The sequence below is a fragment of the Equus quagga genome, chromosome 8, assembly GCF_021613505.1.
Source record: "Equus quagga isolate Etosha38 chromosome 8, UCLA_HA_Equagga_1.0, whole genome shotgun sequence".
Classification (NCBI taxonomy): Eukaryota; Metazoa; Chordata; class Mammalia; order Perissodactyla; family Equidae; genus Equus; species Equus quagga.
This window is the reverse complement of record NC_060274.1, coordinates 51,740,091-51,763,381: the sequence shown is the minus strand read 5'-3', so window position 1 is coordinate 51,763,381 and position 23,291 is coordinate 51,740,091. Positions and strand designations below refer to the sequence as shown.

Below are 23,291 nucleotides of genomic sequence, written 5' to 3'. Positions count from 1 at the left end.
AGTAAATAGTTGTATATCCTAGTTGTAAGTCATTCTAGTTCTATGTGGGATGCCGCCACAGCATGGCTTAAGGAGCAGTGTCTAGCTCTGCACCGGGGACCCGAACTGGCAAACCCTGGACGGCTGAAGCGGAGCACAAGAACTAAACCACTTGGCCATGGGGCAGGCCCACTCTGCTTTTTCTTTAGCTTACTAGCTAAAGATTTAAGGAAAAATGTGTGTGAGATCAACCATATAAATACCTCAACCCTTGCATGGTGTTACCATATGCATACACACCCACACATGCAAATTATCAAGGGAAGAAAATGTTCATCTTTTGCTGTTCCTGCATAGGAAGTAGCGACTATTTTTCTAACCCTGTATGAGCTTGCAGAAGTTTATTTACTTGTTACTTGTTAGTACAAAACATAAAGAAGTTTGTCACTTTGAAGGGCAGAGTTGAGACAGTCACAGGTGCTCCTGTGCCATGATATGGCTACCAGAACCACTTCCGGCAGGCTGGCCCAGCTGAAGGTTGCTTATGGTAACTGAGACCCAGCTCTACTGAGCAGCTCATAAGAGAACAGTGTCGATTCTGCCGATGTCTAGTGCCAACGTGTGTGGAGATACATAGGCTTTTCAGCAGCGGCTTTGAAATCTTACTCTAATAAGGTTGGTTAGTTTTAGAAATTTAATTCAGCACAAACTTCCTCATTTAAGGGAATTTGCTACCAGAACAGCAATGTAATCTTATGATTTTGATGCCAAAATTATTATAGTCAGATTCCAATCCACTCTGAATGCAATTATACAGATGTGATCCTTTTTTCAAAACTTCATAAAATAGGGGCCAGCTGGTGGCGTAGTGGTTAAGTTCATGCACTCTGCTTTGGCAGTCCACAGTTCTCCAGTTTGGAACCTGGGCGTGGATCTATGCACCTCTCATCAAGCCATGCTGTGGCGGCATCCCACACAGAAGAACTAGAATGACTTACAACTAGGATATACAACTATGTACTGGGGCTTTGGGGAGAAAAAAAAAAGAGGAAGATTGGCAGCAGATGTTAGCTCAGGGCCAATCTTCCTTATCAAAACAGCCTGCAAAAAAAAGATCATAAATTTAAGTTATAAAATATACATAATAGATGAGGGGAATATTTTGAAAACATTTATAAATATAATTCTGAGATTTCGTTCAGGACCACCAAATGAATTTTCAGGTCATACAGCAGTTAATCAAAGATAAAGTTAAAACATATCAAGTGTCGTAACTGACACATTAAATACATTTGTTCTTAATAATATGTACTCTTGAAATATTAAATTTTGGATGGAGTTGAGGGGAGGATAAAAACGCAAGCATTCCACAAGATTTCCAAAACATTGCAAAAACTGATTTAGAAAACTCTAACCAGGAAATTCAGTGAAGTAGCTTTTTTATACTCACTTTAATATTCTATACATTTTCATAGATTATGGCTTGCTCACGTATAATACATGTTTTCTTAGATTTGTTTTATTTTTTTAATGTACTGTATAAAAGAGACATTTTATTGTGGTTCATGCTAAATCGTTTTAGACTTAAAAATACCCCCACAAAACCACACATCTCACAAGGTTTGGGAAACTGCAATGAGAGCAATTATTGTTAATTCCAAAGACTGCTAAAATATCCCAGATGTTTGTCAGTTTGCCCAGGGCTATTTTAAACACATGTGGCAGAAGAGATTAGTTTTTTATTGTCATATGGCATCAAAAAAGTAGATAATGTGTAAATGTGTATTGTTTGAAGTTACTTCAGGAAAAATTCCAGCTGTGTCTAACATTAATAGCATTTAAGCCTTTCTCTCACCTGTTTGCTTTGTTTACTGTTTCAGATTGTGGGGGGTTAGAGCCCAGGTAAAATTCACATCTTTATCTAATTCTAACTCTAAAACTTTAGGTTAAATCTGTGAATACCCTTTGAGGTCAGCACATCACTTACCAATATATTTTGGCAGAAAAAGCATCAGACAAAGGGTATTAGGAATTAGAACAGATGAAATCTAGTTCCGACTTAACTGAAGATTTGAAGGTGACCTTCATAAAATAACTTTTTTTGTTTCATGGAAACTATGACTAAAATATCATTAATTGACTAATATTTTCTATGTAGGTTAGGGCAGATGCCATTGTACAAGAGAATAATACTTTCTGGAGACAATCTCAAAGGTATAGAGACAGAATATATGGAGGGTGTGTGTGTGTGTGTGTGTGTGTTTAGTATTTAGGTTAGATGTTGCAATTAATTTAAAAAAGAGAGGAATGGGTACTCAAGTTATTAGCATTCAAAAATCTATTTAGAAAATCCATATAGAGAACATATAAACAATTCAGAGTATTGACTATCGAACACAGGAAAATATAGCAGGCAGTTTACCCCCAGCCAAAGGGAGTTGATTTAATACTTACACCCCCATTATTTTTGCTCCTGACATATACATTTTGAAACCAACTCTAAATCATCCTAAATGCTTACTTTCTGTTTTCTTCACTGGTTCTGTTGATCATTCTACCTCACAAACAGATGTTTCTCAAGGATTGGCCCTCAACTTTCTGCCATTCTCTGTCTATGATCACATTTTAAATTTTCATTATAAGAAGATGACTATCAAGTCAATGCTTTCATGTTTTTTAAACTCTAGTTCCCCATTCCAAAACATTGTAATCTCTAACCATATTCCAATGCACCTCAAAACTCCAAACTGAACATTTCAATGTTTTCCTCAGAAAGTCCTTCCTCAAGACTTTGTGGCTTTGAAAGATAACAATGCCATTTTTGTGCTGAGCTTCTGCTACCACAATTGTGATCTCTTTTGTACATATCTATTGGCCCAAAAGAAACTAAACATGTTTCTTCAACTTCCCAAAGTGACCATGAGTATCATACTAAAGATTTCTGGAGAAAGTTAGAATAATAGTTTGTCTCTTCCACAAAAGTGACATAAATTGAAAATTAAACTTCCCAATTATTTAAAATATTTTTGACTATCCCAAAATGAGAAATTGTCACTGATCTTCCATTGTATTTATTCTACTTGTGTGTACGACCTTGAAGTATCTTCTTTGTTTCCCTTCCCTCCGCAGCTCAGAATTGCATCAGAATTGTAATTTTGTTTTACCTCATGCAGAGTAATTCTACTTTTTTTAGATAGATTGCCAAACTTGTATGTGTTCGGTTCCCAAAGTTCTATGTGTAATCTCAACTAGATGCACAGCTAAACAAAATGAACTTGTATTTCACAGAATTTAAATTCCTCAGAAGGAATTCATTATTAGTAGGAATGATTTACTTTTATACTAGCTATACTTAATCTCCTCCTTCTCTTGGCAGTCCCTATATTCCATTTAGATTCAGAAATCAAAATCAGCTCCTTGTCAGTCTTTCTTCTCTGTGGGGCACACACCATGCAGACCTACATTTTTAAAATTGTTCTCCATCCTTAGAGGGTCATTTCACTTGCTGTCAAATTTTATATATATATATAATATATATATATATTTTTAACATGTTAAATATACTTATAAAATAATATATATATTTCCTGTTTTTCATTATCTAGGTAATCTTGGTCCTGTTCTGAAAAGGGCTTCTACACCTTTAAACAACAATAATAGTAATACCTATTGATAGAGTTGTGGAACTATCTAGCACTATGCTTGGCACTCAGTACTTAAATGTCATATTCCTCTTAATTTTATTCTTTGGAATCCCACTGAATATTAAGTGACTTGGGATATAACATTAATCATGGTATCTTTTTAATGTTCCCTCTCTGTCTCTCTACATTAAATTATAAAATTCTTGAGGGTAGGGATGGTTTCTTGGAGCTTACAGTTACATATATATATAACTGTAAGATTATATATGTATGTGTAATCTTGTAAATATATAACGGTAAGATTATATATGTAATCTTATATAATAGTAAGATTATATATGTGTGTGTGATCTTATATATATAACAGTAAGATTATATATGTATATGTAATCATATGTATATAACTGTAAGATTGTATATGTGTGTAATCGTATATATATAAAATCTCATATCACAGAGCAAAGTGGAGAGGGATAGAGAAAAGTCAAAATTTTTTAAATGCATAAATTTCTGCAAATATGACTTTAAAAATTCCTTGTAGTATGTGGTTAGATTTTTTTTGGAGGATTTGAAGACTTAAACTCTCAGTAGATAGTATAATCTTTCTGTGGGTTTCTAAGATGAATGTGAGTCCTAATTGAGAGAAAAAGCATATCTGACTAAGCTTGTATACTACAGCCTGTTCCTTTGAAATATATCCATTAATACTATAAATCACTTTTTATGTTTTCCTTACTTTGTTTCTGTGTTTTGACTTGCTGCTTTCAAACATCCATTTGTGCTTGAAGTTTACTATATGCACATATGCACACATACGCATGCACACACATGCACAAAGACGTGCACACACCTATGCCTCCTTAACAAGAGAAGAAGGAAATTAGCTGGGTTTATTCATGTTGCAACTTGTTTGACTTTTTAACAAACTTTTTCTTTGATTATAAAAAAATACAAAATACGTTTAAAGTCAAAGTTTTCTCATATAAAAGGAGGAAATAATTGGAAGGAAAAACCAAAGGTTTTATACAGGCTAACATTCAAAGCAACTTGCCAGTGTTCTTTGAGTTTGAAGGTGGTGATTAGGCTTTCAGATTTAGAGAAGTGTGAGACAACCTAATTAAACACCTTTCTTGCTGAAAAGCAGCTCAGTAGATTGCTTTGGGAAGCTAATATTGCAAAAGTTTTTTAAGCTAATAGCTTTTGAAAAATTATTTCCCAGACTGGAAATAAATTATAATGATATTTAAATAAATATGCATGTTAGAATCCTATGTTGAATAGATGCAGAAATATATCTTAAAAGGCATGAAATATACAATAAATGTGTAAGAACATATTTTCTAGTAATAGTTAAGGCAAATTAATTTAATAACTTTATAACTCCTTGGCTCTTAGATTTCTCTTTACAAATCCTTAATAATTAATTATATATTAAGAGAAATCTTATGGAGATAGGATGAAGAAAGAAAAGAAAATCTTTATAGATCATAGATTTATTGGAAGTGTACATAAAACTTTCATCTTCTTTATAGGATAGTGTTTATTATTGCCCTCATTAGCAGTATACTTATTAAATGTGAATTGTTTACCTGTAAATACAATGGAACACATTTTTTAATTTTGTAGTATCATTCGATAGCATACCTTCCTTTCTAACAAAAATATTTGGGGTTGCCATTATTGACTTTTCAATGCCCAGATGGGTCTTTTATATAATCTAGTTTGTCATTCTGTAAAGTGAGAGGGATGGACCAATGACCTCTAAGATCCCTTCTAATCTTTAATAACATATGATTTTATGATTTGTTTTCATAATGCCAAGAGGAAATAGTGATAGCTTTATGGATATCGGGAGGATTCATTTATTCCATCGAAAATAGTCCAAAGCACTAAAAGAGAATATTTAACAAGATGATATTACAGTTTGAAGAGAGCATGAGATTGCAGTTAGATAATGAGTAACGATGGTGTAAACAAATCCACAAGTAAATTTATCTTTATGGGAATTGAGGATATGGTGGTCTTTTATATTACAAATGAGATTTGAAGAAAGTTAATGAAGCTGAATCTTCATTAAGTGGCCAGGTTTTTCTGCTTGTTTGATTGATAGCAAAGAATTGCTATTGTCGTTGACTAATTAATCTGCTTTGTGCCATAGAACAAAATTCTTTTTTACTTAAAACAACTTATTAACTAAAGTTTATGCAATTATGGATATGAAGCAATTAAACATTGGCTCACATTCAGGATAAATAAAAACGAACTGATAAACTGAATTCTCCATGCGTAGACCTAGAGAAGTATAATCTTGCTCAGTGGAGTTGAGTCTTTCTGTGGATGTGAATAACAGTATCACTTTGGCTTCTAAGATCGTTACTATCAGTTACAAAATTTTGCTTCTCTGACTTCAAATCTATTACTAAAGAGTCCAAAAATGGCAATTTTTCGTGGTTGGACACTACACTGATTGCAGACTCTACAACAGGGAATGTTTCTCAAGGCAAGGTAGGCTTAGCTACTTATTTCAAATGACAAATTCATTCTAAATCGCCTATTTTAGAAATATATCTATGATAAAGTTTGTGGCTCCTATCATTCCATTTAATTAATGTATTTACACATTAATAAACTAGTTAATAATTAATTATAATAACTAATTCATCCATAATTTTTTTAAATAGTTTAAATTCTTTCTAAAGCAAAATCATGTCTATCCTTTGAGTAGTCCTATTGCAGTTACTATTCTTTTTTTTCACTTTTATTTTTTTTGAGGAAGATTAACCCTCAGCTAACTGCTGCCAATCCTCCTCTTTTTGCTGAGGAAGACTTGCCCTGAGCTAACATCCGTGCCCATCTTCCTGTACTTTATATGTGGGATGCCTACCACAGCATGGCTTGCCAAGTGGTACCATGTCCGCACCCAGGATCCGAACCTCAGGCACGGAAGCAGAATGTGCCAACTTAATAGCTGCGCCACCAACTGGCCCCACTACTTCTCTTTTTTCATCTGCATATTTCCAGCAGCTAGCCTAGTAGAAACTCAATAAAAACTCCAAGAATGAAAGTTAATTTTTCCTACAGAAACCTTTCTTGTGTGAGTTCATGCCCCTCCTCTATCCTTTTCTGTAAGAGTTAACCTCTCTACTCTTCCGTTGCCCTCCAGGACCCGCTGCTCTGAGCCTTTTCCCAGACGTGCCGTAATCAGGTGGTCCTTTTTATTTTAAAATAATCCTTTTGTTCTCCTTTGCCTTTAAATCCTTGTGAAATTTCCCATTTTCTAGTATCCTGTTTCTCTCCTATCTAAAAACAATATAGTAAACTAATTCATAGTAGCTCTGTGCTAAGAAAACCCATGGTGATTATTCCCATGGATACGTCAATTGTAGAGTAATTTTGGAACAGGTAATGCATGTTTAGGCCAAATGAATGAAGCTTGGATGGAGAAACTTTAGAGCGCTGTTGGCCAAGCAGGGAAAAATTTAGACACAAATGCAGTCTACTACATCTTTCTGGACTCCCACTCATTTGTCTCTACTACCCCTTAAAGAATCCCATTTATACACTGCCTATGTGGTAAATAAGACCAGAACACTGCAGCCCAAATACTAGTTTCATAGTGTTGAAATTGGTGGATTCTTAGAAACCTAATTTTCTTTGTTTATTTAGGAGGAAGACGTTATATCAAGTTCCTACAATGATACTTTTCAACAACATATTACCTTATTTTCTTAAACAAATTCATGCCACATCAATTTCTTTGACATTCAATAAACCAAAGTAAAATATGTCTTAAATATGACCACGATATTATTTTATTTTCACTGTCTCACCCACTAGATTTCTTCCCTGTCTGCTAAATTCCTATTTTTATTCCTACCCTTTTCACAAATCCATCTAATCAAAACTAATAATTTCTTACTGTGCTTTTGGTCTATTTTACACTTCTTTTTCTTTGTGATATTTTTCTCCAGGTAGATTATGATGTACCATGATCTGAGCATGAAGTTTAGCTCTTGGGTATCACACCTTTATACATTGCTCCTAAAATCAAGTTGTACATCTGGAAAGTAGGGGATCACAAATATGTGTTGTTTGATTTAATTAATTAAATCAATTTTAATTTGTTAATGACTATCAGCTATTTCCTCAGAAATCTGGACTATCTTTTTTCTTATGTTTCATTTATTTGTAGATTATTTTTTGACCTTTTCTGAAGTTGTAATTGAAATGATTCTCATCTACAGATATTGCTGACATGATAAATACTATTATGCATTTGTCCTTATTTCTGTTGCTTTCCATCAGATAAATTTAAATCAGTCTATATTTTTCCATGCCTACTCTGTAGGTTCGATCATTTCTAAGTTTGTGATTCTTTGATGCTTGAAAGGATTCCAATTTAATAATATTCTATACAGTTTCTAATTTTGGATAACTAATCCTTTCAGAAATGTATTCATTTTATGGGTTATTGTGGCACTTATCTTTAACTTTTGAGATTGATTGAAGGTAGAGACATAGATTTTACATGCATTCCATTGAAAATAGGCTCATTTTTTTCAGTATTCACCAAATAGGTTTTTTTTTTTCACTCTGCCAGATTTTATATTACTGATATTTATTTACAGCTAGGTATTTGTGAGGTTTAGATGCATGAGTTTTGTAAAATCATTTATTATCATTTACGACCTCAAAAATAGATCAAGTATAATGGAAGGAAAAGATAACTTTAGAGATCTAATATTCATTGAACTGATTAAATCTTAGGTGGGTTATGTTTGTTGTGACATTAAATCCTCGTCATAAACTTGTGAGGATATTTGAGGTCATTATCTCCATTTTATAGGAGAAGAAACTGTGATTTAGAGATTATATCTAATAAGTGGGAGATCCACAGTTAGAATTCAGATCTGTGTCTAAATCCAAGATGCATCATTCTTGGATACATCATATTATCATATATGGATATACTGTTTACTTTTTAGCCATTAATGATTACTATTTGATTACTTTTCTGGAAGTCTTTCATTTTATTCTCTTTGCCCTAACATGTTACCCAATTTGGAGATAAAAATAGAGTACAATAAACTTTAAAAAGCATGTTTAGGGCCAGCCCTGGTGGCCTAGTGGTTAAGTTGGATGTGCCTTGCTTTGGTGGCTGGGTTCAGTTCCTGGATTCAGACCTACACGACTCATCTGTCAGTGGCCATGCTCTGGTGGTGGCTCACATACAAAATAGAGGAAGATTGACAACAGATGTTAACTCAGGGCGAATCTTACTCAGGAAAATGAGGAAGATTGGTAATAGATGTTAGCCCAGGGTGAATCTTACTCAGGAAAAAAAGAATATTTACCCTAGCATATTTCTCTGAGGTTGTCTTTGCTTGTGATAATAACCTTCTGTCTCTGTCAGGTCTGGGGCATTTCCGAGACTCCTCTGGGTTGTTCATGCCCCAGTAATGCCAATGAAGGAAATACTTTGCACCCTCCACTTTGCTCTGCTCTGTAACACACATCAAAGTTGCACTGCCTTGTGCTTTTAGTCCCTTACATAGAAATAATTTGTAATATTATTTTTCAAAAGTCCTTGGATTCTGGAATTTGACAATTAGAGGTATCTTCAAGAGGCTTCACTCAGAATTAACCTTTACCACCTTTCCCAAATCTGGGCCATTTCTGTAGCCCTTTCTGGGCCATTCTGGGCCATTTTTGCAAACATGTTTATGTCTATTTTCCCTTTCTTTAGGAAAAATTAATTTTCTTAAAAACTCCTGGATATCTCGAGTAAGTAAATCTCTGCAAGAACATCTCATTTGCCCTTCCAAACTTTGCTGGAGTGAATATAGTCTATATGTCCAAACTAAGCACCATCCTTCCCCTTCACTAGCCTTTTAAATCATAGATGTCATAGATCTCTCTGGAAGGAGTAAGAGTTAATGGCATTTCTGAGAGGAAAGGCCTACCTCCACAATGCATTTTCATTTGTTTGTTTGTTTTGATCTAATCCTTTGTTCCATTGTTGATATTCATTCTTATTTAACAGTAACATTGCCACTTTTGAGTTATCAGTGTGGGTAACGCTTATCTAATTTTTAGCGACACAACTCTATCTCATTTGGCCTATTGTCCCAGCCTATGGATGCTGGAGCAAAGCAGTGGAGTGCAGTGGAGTGGGGAGATAAAAATAATCAGATGTAAAAGTGTGCTACAAATTTAGAAAATGAACAAAAATTCAAGTAAAGACTGAGGGAAACTTTTCTCAAGTGCATAAGTGGTTGATATATATCTGAGGTACTCTCTACTGTATATGGAATGAGAAGAAATTTCTCTAGTCATAGTTTGTCTTCTTCTTATGTGACATTGAGAACAAGTGGTATAATGTCTTTCATCAGGTGGAGTAGAGGCAAGGGATCTGGAATAGGTAGTTCAAATTCTAGCTCTCCCACCACTTTGTCTTTGCCAAGCACTTTATAAGAAGTATCCTATCTATCTTTCCTATAGACTTAGTAGATACTATCATCAGCTCCATTTACAGATAAGTAAACAGACTTTGGAGAGTTTAAGTTGCCCTACATCACTGGCTGTCTGAAGTCTATTTACTTACCTGTAAAATGAGTATCTACTAAGTTTATAGGAAATATGGAAGGAATAATTCCTATAAAGTGCTTGGCAAAGAGTAAGTACTAAAAAGATGTCAGGCCCTTATTGTTTATATCTCATTATGATGGTCAACTGAGATACCATATGTAGAGGAAATTTCATAAATTGTAAGGAGCTCCACACATTTTTACCATCATTATTCTTAATGATATATCATGTACATTGTATAATGAATATGCAATTTTAATTTTTCTTAAAAAGGAAAAAAGAAACCTTCCTGAACTTTCCACTTGAGAGCCAAGAGTTTCAAATTTTCTTACTGCTGGGCACTGGCCCAGTGGCTCAGCAGTCAAGTGCGCACATTCCACTTCGGCAGCCCAGGGTTCGCAGATTCAGATCCCAGGTGTGGACATGGCACCTCTTGGCAAGCCATGCTGTGGCAGGCATCCCATGTATAAAGTAGAGGAAGATGGGCATGGATGTTAGCTCAGGGCCAGTCTTCCTCAGCAAAAAGAGGAGGAGTCGCAGCAGATGTTAGCTCAGGGCTAATCTTCCCCCCCCCCAAAAAAATTTTGTCACTGCTTAGAAGTTTATATATCCAAGAAATGTGAGCAGAAAATTATAGGATAATAATATGAGAATTATTAAGAAAATTTTGGCAATGTCAGTTACTGCAAGATTTTACTGGGATCATTAAAACTCACTTGAGAACAAGGAGAAATAATAGTATTGCTCAAGTTAAAATGAAAACTGAAGAACTACTGAATATTTTATAGCATTTAAAAAAACATTCTCTAGAAAAGGGAGCATCAGGAATGGCATTTTTTTTTTCCAGATTGGTAGTGGATGATGTTTCTCATATTTAAAAAAACCTAGTAAATTGCATATTTAACAATTTCACTGATTTACACATCGTAGTGATTTACAATCTCCTGGGATGAAAAATTTTACAAGTGGGGAGGGCAAACAATACACACTTCTGTCTACCACACAACATGATACATTCACCCTCAACGTATTAGTAAAAAAGAGTATTTCCATGGCAACACTAGCAAAACAGAAAATTTGCCTACTGTCTAAAATCGCATGTTTTCTTTTAAGCTAGCCCACTCACCACATTGGCAGCCTGTGAGTTAAATTCAAAAGTAAATTATTTAAATTTAAAAAGAAATTAAGATAACAAGGCAGGACTGATAAATAGTTTACTACCAGTCAGAGTAGCCTGAGGTAAAGGAAACAAATCCCCTTTGATATATTAAGAATCAAAGCAAGGGTGGTAGGAGGAGGGGGGAGATTGCAAATCATTATTGTAAAATTAAAAGGATGAAAGGTGGCTGAGACAGGTGCAATCTGACAGGATCTTGAGTACACTGCAATGAGCTTAGACCAAACTGATATATACCTGTTTGAATGTACCTTCAATAAAACAAAAGAACGCCTCCTTTTCCTTTTCTTGACTTGAAATAGCTAATTTTGACAAAGATGTCACTGCTGTGTTTGTTTTGCAAAAATCTCACTTAACTCCTAAACAGTTCTGTAAAACTGGTGCTGTTATCTTTGCTTTACAGATGAAGAAACAGAGGCACCCAGAAATTAAATAACTTCTCCTATATTTTCAAAGTCAATACACCTTGTAAGTTTTCATGAATTATTCTTGAACAAGCCTTGCACAAAATTTTAACTGAAAATAAAACCAGCTTGCAGATTATGTTCAGAATAACTGAGGGAATACTTTATGTAATATTTTTAGTTCCCATCTAATATTAGGACGTTATTGCATTTACTACTACTTTAAATTCATGTATAGTGGCTGCCCCCATCAAATATCTGTTCAAAGAGCAGTTCGGGAGCAGTAGAAGGTAATGGATGTCTGTCTGTGAGTTGATGTGGGAAGTAATAATTCAGGCATTTAAAACTCTTGAGTGGTAGGGGCCGGACTGGTGGTGCCGCGGTTAAGTTTCTACGTTCCGCTTCTCAGTGGCCTGGGGTTTGCTGGTTCGGATCCCGGTGCGGACATGGCACCGCTTGGCACGCCATGCTGTGGTAGGCATCCCACATATAAAGAAGAGGAAGATGGGCACGGATGTTAGCTCAGGGCCAGTCTTCCTCAGCAAAAAGAGGAGGATTGGCAGTAGTTAGCTCAGGGCTAATGTTCCTCAAAATAATATAAAATAAAATAAAACTCTTGAATTGTAACAAAGGAAACATGGTGATGAACATTTTACAGATTATAAAATACTGAAAGGTAAATTATATGCAAAAAAGAAATGATCCTTTCCAATAGAATAAACTTTTTAAGTTTCCATTATAGGATATCAATATAAATTTGTTAGGGGCTGGCCCGGTGGTTAAGTTCACACGTTCCGCTTCAGTGGCCCAGGGTTCCCAGGTTCGGATCCTGGGTGCAGACGTATGCATTGCTTATTGAGCCATGCTGTGGCAGGCGTCCCACATATAAAGTAGAGGAAGATGGGCATGGATGTTAGCTAAGGGCCAGTCTTCCTCAGCAAAAAGAGGAGGATTGGCAGCAGATGTTAGCTCAGGGCTAATCTTCCTCAAAAAAAGAAAAAAGAAAAAAAAGAAATAAATTTGGTAGACATTTTTTATCTGTCCTTCCTGCTAATCTTTTTTTCATTTATTTTCAGTTTCATGCATACATACGTAAACTTATCTGTATGCATATGTGAAACCAAAGGTGAATTACAAAAATATGTTCTTTTGTCAAATATATTTATTTATATTCTTGCCTCTAGTTATGGTCTTTGATGAGAGTTGAGACTTTTGATTCACCTTCTGTTTTTTCTTAAAAACAAAGAAAGTAGGTATAAAGTAAAAAGAAATAATTTTCAAAGGTACTTCTATTATACAGCATGTTGTTATTATGTCAATTTGCATCATGTTCAATTAAATTGTGTTTTTGCTGTTTTCATAGGCCCACATGAACATATTTATAGATTTACAGGAAGAAACAGCCTCACGCAAGGCATCTGAGAGGGAAAAGTGGCCTTTCCACATCTTTTTCCTTCTGTTTAAAGTGATTGTGTACTTTATCAGTTCTTTTATATTTCCTGCTTTCTACAAAGATTTAATCATTTTCTTAAAGTATCGCAATTTTTCCCTTTCTACCTTGTATTAACCATTGTGGTTTATGCTTTATTTGGCAACTAACATATTAAAAATATAATGAAACCCTGCAGCCTTCCTAAGTTCCTACAATCTGTTCCTACAAGTCTGAGCCCACTTAATATCCCATATCCAAGAAAGAAAGGAAGGAAGGAGAGAATTACAAAGACTGTAAATATAAGGCAGTGTGTTTCAATAATATATTTCAAAGAAGGAAAATAATAAAGAGGGGATAATTTTATACAATTATAAATTGCAATTTTATTAATTCTAATTAATTATTGGTAGGACATTTTATTGAGGATTCAATAACATTTCTTCTGTTTCAGTATACATTTAATATTGTTCTGTAACTTTATGTAGTTGTTTTACATATTTTTTCAAAAAGGCAAATATCATTTTTCCTTATTATTTTAGTTTCCAAGTGAAAGTTAATTGACTCAGAAACAAAGCTCATAAACTATAATAATCAGTAAAAGTAAAACTCTAACTTATGATTAAACTTCTGAATTGGTATCAATCCAATCAGGGATGTCTGCCTCACCTATTATCTCTAATATGTCTGATTTACCAGGTTTATTTTTCAAAAAAGGGCTTTAGAACAAATAGTTTGCTATTGTTTTATGTCTCACAGTTGTAACAGCTTGCTGTTAAGATAATATAAAACTTCTGCTTGAAGGACGCTATGAATTTTTATTTTAGAGCAGTTCTTCTCAAACTTTAGTGCACATTAGAATCACCAGAAAGTCTTGTTAAACCTAGTTGACAGGACCCATCCCAGGAGTTTCTGACTCAGTAGGCCTTGGACGGGTTCTGAGAATGTGCATGTCTAACCAGTTCCCAGGAGAGGCTGGTCTGGGCACACTTTGAGAAGAAGCACTATTCTAGAGACAACAAGACTCTTTAAGCAGGGTGCAAAATTTGAGCTCAGTAAAGAAGTGAAGAAAAAGTCAAGATGCCGTCAGTTAAACGGTGCTGAGAGTTTGAAAATATGGAGATGTATCAGTGAACGTTTTTGTGGAAACAGCCTCAACCAGATATGGTGTGTGGTGAAGAAATGTAAAGAGTCTGAGATTTTACCCTTCCTGCAAAGTAACAAGCTAGCCAACCACAATTTCAAAGATTCAGGAGACTCCCTGAGTCAGACACAATGGACTTGATGACTCCTGACATAGCAGGCAGCGTGGTCTTTATGTTCACATGAGTTACTCCTGACCGTCAAGTCAAACGGGGGCCATGCAGAGTAGTCCAAGTGGATACTGCATATGCCGTGAGTTTATGTCGCAGCTGGGGAACCCTGAGCTTGGGAAACCACTATCTTTTCAAGGGAGCCTACAAGCAAACCTGCCTAACTTTTGCCCCATAGGATTATTTTTGTTTTCCTGAGCAACGAATGACTCTCTTCTCTGCCCTATAGGGAGACACTCTGTCTTCTAAGGCTGTTTGCTATACAAACATTCTTTAAAAATTAGACAATGATGTTTAATCCAGCAATATGCTTGTCATGTAGAAAGGCAACTTTAGTGGCCTCTCGAAGTGTCGTGATAATGAATGATGATGATTTAGTGAACCTAACCCTCTCTGCCACACATTGTATGAGATATTGGAGTTGTACACACATGAAAGAATGGCTTCCTGCACCTAATAAACTCATATTTAGTGATTTATTGAGAGAGAGAGAGAGGAAGAGAAGAGAGGAAAGAGAGAGAGAGAGAATTGAGTATAGTGTGTTGGGTATCATGATAGCTTAAGGATTTGGCGCTAGTGAAGGGCAGTGGGTTATTTTTGTTGACTTCCATCAAATTGTGCTTCTATTTAGAACAGTGTTTCTCAAAGAGTAATTAAATCCATGTGTCTAAAATAACTAAAATGTTACCCTCTAGAAGAGTTTTTTCAAGATTTAGTGAAAGGAAAAGGTGTACTATATTAAACAAGTAGATTTCTGGGAATGACATGAGGTGTAGAATCAGAACCTTTGGATATTGGTGGAGTTGAGTGGGTTTGTATGATGTCTAGGTATGTTGAACAACCTTATCTGGTGATTCTTTGCCGGTGTCAAAATGTAGAGCTGATGTGGAAATTATATTCAGTTGAACAATTTTTTATCTTACTGTTTTGTGTGGTAGAGCCAAAAAAGGGTGATGATAATTAGCAGTTGTGTATTATTTACTTTCACCACTGCTAAAAGGAGTTTTGCTCTTTTTACCAGATGACATCTCCTTTACCCTGGCTTCTGTATTCCAAGAGTCTGCCAATTTATTTGGAACTAATTATACCTCTGAAGATTAGACCTGAAGCTTTGTGTTTAATTTCAAAAGCATTTCCTGAATATGGCAGATCTAGGCTCAAATCTATACAACATGATCCAGAGGCGATGTTCCAAAAGATTTATTTTTCACTGGGCCACAAATAGAAGAATAAATGATGACTGGCTTTATTTCAGCAAACTTTATTTATATGTTTTGCACATATTATCCTCTTTTAAAGCTTGCACTGGAAAGAAAAATAGTGTTTGTATTATGAAATTTTTATTTCACACAACTTGGAATGAAAACAATCATAAAAAAATGATTGGCTATCAAAAAAGAATTAATTTGTAGCCTTACATTGTACCATATACAGTGCAAGATTTATATGTGATTTGTCTTAATATAATCACAAATTAATGTTTTACTGTTAATTTTGATACTGCTCTTCTTATTTCATAATTCCAATATTTACAGAAGTGTTAACATCGTTGAATAGATGTAAATAACAAGACTACACACTTTATTTCTACTTGATCAATCTATTTACAAATAATTTTAATTAAAGTATATGTTAAAAGTTGTATATTATGTAGCTTGTTCCTTTTCTCTTAAGAAACAATAGTCAAGAAGCCAAACTCCTTTTTCTCCTCCTCTATAAACTCAAATAGATGGAGTGGTACTAAGTTATTTTAGGAAAGTTTGGTAGATTTTTTCAGATCATTGGAATATATTTTTCTAAATTAAAATAGAATTTTATTAAAAATATTTTTTGTGTTCTGGAATCAATTTGAGATTGCTCTGCTAGAAAAACAAAAGCGAGTTTGTAAAAAAGAAAGATAATGATTATAATTATGTGCTTATGTTTCATGTCATTAAACAAAAGGAGAAAGTCTGCAAAAGCATATTTTAGGCAAGCATACGTAAAGCATAAAAACAACATTTATTCATCTTTGTAACAGTGGGCTTGCTAACCTACAGCACCATGGTGAGAGGGGATTGATATATCTTTGGATAAGTTGCCTTGCTTAAGGGTTGATTTAAAATCTTTCAAATTGCATGAGTAACGCCTGTGCAGAAAGAATGATGGTCTTTTGATAGGGAGAAGGAGTATGTAGGACTGTGTTTACAAATAAGGCGTGTTTTATGTTCTGATGATAAAGATGCAATAAATTCATAGAATTTTGTTGCTAAACAAGCGTCTTAGAAATGGCTCCAGCTTTTTTCACTGAAGGTTTTTCCTTCCTGCAGCCATTATCTTTGCTTTCCAAAACTCTCAACAAACCATTTCTCAAAGTTCATTGACCTTAACTGATTCTCTTGTCCAATCTAAACCATCACTTCCAAGAGTAATGGGTTTCTCCTTAGACAAGTCATTCCCTTCCCCCCGTGAAGCTGGAGTTTCTCTTTGGCATTCAACCTGAATGTAACCTATTAGAAAGAAGAATCAGCAATAGCAACATCAGATAACATTTACATAATTAAAAAAATACACGCCAAATAATGCCAAAGGATACAGACTAATTCATTATAGTAATTGTTCTGGGTAGGGAAATTGGTCAAGAGAGGTGAATAAGGTGAACTTCAAGGTTATTTGTAATATTTCATTTTGTACATGAGAACTTATAAAGCAAATATAAAAAAGTTAAAGAGGAATTCTGGGTAATAGGTTCCAAACTATTTTTTCTGTGCTTTCAATATTTTTAATCTGCCCTCAAATCGAGCAAATAAAAAGACCTGTGGGTAAAAACTGTCATTGGCTAGCAGCACTCACTCTTTTTAGAATCCTTCCTGTCTTTTAATTTTGAGATATTTTCATTCTCAATAAAAGCAGTACTTCTAAAAATTTTTTGGACCAGTCCCGGTGGCCTAGTGGTTAAGTTCGGCATGCTCTGCTTCTGCAGCCCGGGTTCAGTTCCCAGGCATGGACTTACACCACTCGTCTGTCAGCGGCCATGTTGCAGCAAGGGCTCACATAGAAAAAGAGGAAGATTGGCAACAGATGTTAGCTCAGGGCAAATCTTCCTCAGCAAAAACAAAACAAAACAAAACAAAAAATTTATTCTCCATGTGGCAAATTCCACTGAAGTAAAGTAAAACTTACAAGCATGTATATTGTAACCATTAAGAAAGCACGTGTCAAACACTCACCACATGATGTTATTTGTGTGTATATATGTGTATTCCATAGTATATGATATGTGGATGTATATAAATGGCCTTTGCAAGCAAGAAATATGTCCTGTATTTTTATTTCCTAAACACTTGCATGTAGTAAGTGCTTAGGAAATATTTATTGAATTAAAGCAAACAAACACTATACTTATTATCGTGGAGATATGTTTCCTCCTCATCCTGATGTTCACAGTTCTCAGGTGTTGAAATATGCCAAAGTTAACTCTCTTGGTTAACCTATTCCTATAACTTTTTAACCTCAAATCTCAGTATCCAACCTGGCTTCTTTAGCCAATAGATTTTTTCAAGGTATCAATAATGTTTCTTTATAGAAACGTTTTAAATAATATGTAAGTACAGCAGATGTCATTTTGAAAAAACATAAAGCAATTTCTCTACACATTAAGATTGTCATAGTAATATCCTTGTTCACTAGGATATAACGAGTTGCTAGAAGGCTTTGGCAGAATTCTGCTGGGCGTATATATTTATATGAGTTTAAATAAACATTGTAATGCATTGTTTTATGTGACTTTAAATAAACATTTTGTATTGTTTCCCATTATTTGGCTAGGTTATTGGAAAGAGAAGAGCATTTTTGCCCTTTAGATGGAATATTGTACTAGCCATTTGTGGAGGTATGGTGTTGTCTTGTCTACTGAAGTCTTCACTGCTTCCTATCAGTGTAAGAAATGCTGAAGAAATGTCACACCTCACTATCTTTTTTTAATGGTTCCGAAAATAAGATGAGAAAGCAAAGCATAATGATCTGCTCTCCTTTCTCATTCCATTTATGGTAAAAATAAAATAAAATTGAACTCATTTTATTGACTGTTATATTAAACTGTTATACTCCCTGGATTGCATATGCTTTTGGACTTCCATATGGGTCTACAGTCAAGAGCTTTTCTGTAGGGCAAAATACAGTGAAAATTTAGGGACCATTAAGACATTCTCATTTATTTCACTCATGTATGTTGAAGTGGTCCTTACTGATTATAGTTCTAACATAGTCTATTCTATGAACTTATGTTTGTAAGATTCAAATGGAAGCAAAACTTTGTTGTTTATAATGTGCTAGATATTTAGCATACCAAATAGAAAATATATAAGGTATTATTCCTAGATGCTGGAAAATGTTAAGTCCATTGCTTAACATCCCACAGTAAATAGCAGCACTAGAATTGCAAATCAGATCTGTCTGATTCAAAAGTGCATGCTTATTATACTGTTGCTCCAAAGTAATTGATTGTATCTATACACTTTTCTTCAAAACATATAATTCTGTTCATTCACCTAAGTCTGCTATTTTCAGTAGGTATTGTTAGATCATTCAAGTAATTATTCTGATTCTTTTGATATGTTAAAAATGTTTGATGAAGATAGGCAAAACTCATTAGAGTGATAAAAAAATTGTCAACATAGGCATAATATAATAATTTGCTAATCCTTGTTGGGCGTTGACTGTTTGAACATTAATTTCATCACACATGCATGTTTTACTTAGAATAGTCTATGGCGGGTATCTATTGCCTCCTTATTAGAAAGAAAAATCTTGACATATGCTAGCCAAAGCAATTGTTTTGAATTAAATGTTTCTTTGAATGATATTTCTGAGTCAATTCCTGTTTTTCACATGAGTGTCAACGTTATCAGAGTCTAACTGAACTGTCATATGGTCCCTGAAGGTTTCCTTTCAAAGTTATAACAGAAAATTATTTATAATTAAATATTTCAGAAAACTTCTTTTATCTTATCTGCAATTAACTTACGGTCTAGGAATCAAATTATTTACAGGTTTGGAAAATAGTCTATTTGAGAAAACATATTTAGGTATTGTTAAGGAGAATGATAGGATTATTTCTTTATACACTGTATAATTATACTGCTTTTATTAGACTTTCGTATCACCTGACAGAATTCAATGCTAGTGGAAGAGATAAAGATATGACACGAGGTGAAGGTGGAGAATGAATAGGCCTTCAAGGGAGCTGATCTTTCTTTGATCTGATAAAACTTCTCTCGTTCTCTGTTTCTGTTTCTTTTCTTTTTTTCCCCTGCAGATCACTGTTTATGAAAAGCTTTTTCTCTGATTAGCAATATTCTCTCAGGATTTGAGGGCAAGATCTACACAAAGACAGTTTCCAAACTGACATATGATTTTTTTGTGCTGTTTTTGTATTTAGTCTTTAGCAATTTCTAAAATCTGCTGGGAAATTTTCCATTAACCTGAAATAGTGTTTGGTTTTGATATTATTACACTGCCTTATATTCTGTGAATATCTGGTGATATAAACACTTTTGATGGGTTTCATGGAGACAAAAGATTGGTTTTGTGGAATGAGCAGAAGCTTTGGAGTCATAGGGCTTGGGTTCAAGTCCATTTTGTTAAACTTGTGAGTCCTTAGAATAGTCTTTACAATGATTTTCTATTTTAAATGCTCAAACCAATAGGTAGGTAGGGATGTATATAGCATTAATACATCTATGACATTGTATATATACTTGTCATTCCATACCCAAAGGATTTTCATATACACGTGTGCTGTTTCATTTACAATAAAGCCATTTAATGAGTCTTTCTGGCTTATCTTAATGTGAGCAGAATTAAATTTCAATTTTCTCTCATAGGTATTTATGCTGAGCTGGATTTTTTGTTTCTATCTAGTGCTTGGTCTACTTTTAATGTTTGATACTATATTAAAGTATACTATAAATTAAATGAGAAAAAAGACGTTTTCTTTTTTCTGAAGTGACTTATCATTACAGGATATACTTATATAGCCAACTATGGAAACAGAGATGCTCTACCGAGCAAATATTCACACTTTATTAGGTAGGACTTTTATCAGTCTCAACACAGTTTGCCTGTGGCATTTAATGGTAGATCACTAGCTTTAGAAATAAAATGTCACTTGACCAGAATAGCAGTTAATTAGGGACTTGAAGTGTCCAGAAGACATGTCAGTATTCTATAAGTCATGACTAACTGGGCTTTTGCCACAAGAAAGAGCACCATCAGCAACTGTTTGTAATAGTCCCCAGGATAGGCTCTCTGGGTATCTAGGTTTCAGTATTATGCTATCATGAAATTTGCTAGGTAAAAAAATATTTCATTAATTTCTTCCTGAACAAAGAAGATAACAGCAGTGAGTTTTCATGATTGTGTGTTTCTAGATTTCTACCCTGGGGATATAAAATTAGCAACTTTGGAGCTTCAAACTAACTTTTTAAAGTACACTGTTTTTCTTACACATAGCTACATAGCCTAGGTTTCTAAAACTATTTCAGAATCTTGCAACAAATGGCATTTAAATCATAAAATTAGTGTTTAAAAATGTATATTAGAAATAAAACTGATTTGGACTTTCCTCCTCCTAGAACTGTCTTATAATTTGTTGCTATTGTTCATCCCTTTTTAATTTTTTTCTGGAAATAATTAACTGTTGTGATTACTGTCATTATGGATTATTAAACATGAATTATGTTCATATCATAAGCCATGTGACTTTGGGTCAGATCAGTTAAGTTGTAGTACTTTCTCATGTTATCCAGAGTAGGGAACAGCATGGTAGAGTTAGAGCTTGTGGCTTGAGAACCATGTATGGCCCTGTGGGTGAATGTCTGCTGATGTGTTTTGTTTGTTGGGGTATCATCCTCCTTCTGTGCTTTGTGCAAAGAAAAATCTTACTACCCTTCTCCAAGACTTAAAGACAGTTTAGAGTTCTAACAGTTCTTAATCTAAAATCTTTTACTTAACTTATTTACATTTTATCCAGTATTTGGTTTAAATTCACAAAATGCTTACATTTATTATTTGCCTCATACATATGAACATTTAGCTGTTCTTATATTGCCTGTGAAAAATGAGAGAAGACTTACATTCTGAATTTTGTTAATAATATGCCTTCGTGTTTATTTTCTCATTCTGTCTTTTCTTTCTTTATCTTTCCATACTGAAGTTTCCTGTAAAGAAATTGCTTCCATTTCCATTTCCTTTGCCATTTTATTTACTTTTTGGCTACATTTTCACACTGAATTTGAATTTCCAAAAGTATTGTGATGCAGTATTACTGAAATGTATACTGTTTTCTCCAAATTTTGCTCTGTTTAGTTTCTTGTTTTTGTAGGAATAGAGGACCTTTTTTAGGTTACTCTCCCTGGTACAATTTCTAACATTTAGTAGCTCCTCTTATATTCCATTTCTGTCTAGTAGCTGATAAACTGAAACCATTGTCATTTAAGTGCACTGGAGGTTTCCTATAAATTGATCTAGGGATTCTTTAGTTGAGATCTCCCATTAGGCAATATTTTGTAGTCATTTGTAATACCTACATAATAGTTTAGAAAAATGAATAAATTATAATATTAAATAACAGAGAATAGAATCCAATATACTAATATAGAAATTGGACTAAAGGGATGTTTCCATTATCCAGTGTAGCCTGAACTTCCATATTTTTACATTTATTATATTTGCTGTTATTCTTGTCCTATTTCTGCCACGTTCTTCTAGCTGTGTCTGGGGGCAGGCCACAGATGAACTCAGCACTGAGCTATTTTCTCAGAGGGAGACAGTGCAAATGGAATCATAATTACTCTTCAGAGTCAGAGAGGTGACACATATCTTACTTACTGTTTGCCAGGCACTGTTCTAAGCACTTTATATGTAATAATTCATTTAATCCTTTCAACAATCCATGAGGCAGATTTTCACACTCTTCACATGAGAAAATGGAATAAGAGAGAACTTTTCCCAAGTTTGCACTGCTGGTATGCAGCAGGGTCGGTATGTAAATCCAGGCAGTCTGGTTTCAGATCTGTGTTCTTAATCACTAAAGGTTACTGTCTCTTGTAAGAGTTTATTACACAGACAACATGATGGTGACATGGGAAAGAGAAAAATCTCTAAAAACTGTTACAGAAGGAAAAAGAATTATCGACAAAAAGTGATTAGCAGACTAACAAGAGACATTTTATCTCCAACTGAACCTTATGAACTAACATTTGAAAAGTGCTAGAGGAAAATAAGTGAACCTAGAATTCTCTGACTACTTGAGTATACAAGAGTGAAAGTGAAATAAAGCCATTTTCAGATGTGAGCATTGTGACAGTTTGCTACTCACAGATTATCTCTGAAAGAGCTACTGTTAAGAATGTACTTCAGCAAGGAGGGAATTATTACATTTTGTGGCTTTTGGTTAAAAACTAAATATGCTGTTAAGAAGGTGCCCAGTATAGTGCTTAGCACATATTCATTGATCTCTTAATGTCGTTTCCTTCCACTTATATAGAAATTTATGTTTTAACTGTATTTCCTAAAAATAAAATTCTTCCAAGATTTATATACCCTGCTGATTGAAGGTTTTTCTAAAAACTGAAATGTTAGTCATTGAAAGGAAGCATCATAGAGGACACGCCTGCCGATGATGGCAGAGGGAGTAAACTTAATGGCATTCAAGAACAGTATTTACTGAAGGGCAAACACACATCGATCAATTTTAGTAGGTTAGATTATAATGAT

The 23,291-nt window shown here is 34.3% G+C and overlaps 1 protein-coding gene across 5 annotated transcripts in view; it reads left to right on the top strand.

Annotated features, from left to right (window-relative positions):
* The window catches only part of CACNA2D1 (calcium voltage-gated channel auxiliary subunit alpha2delta 1), a 516,254-nt gene that overhangs the window by 252,099 nt on the left and 240,864 nt on the right, over positions 1-23,291 (top strand). The gene's annotated exons all lie outside the window — the stretch shown is intronic.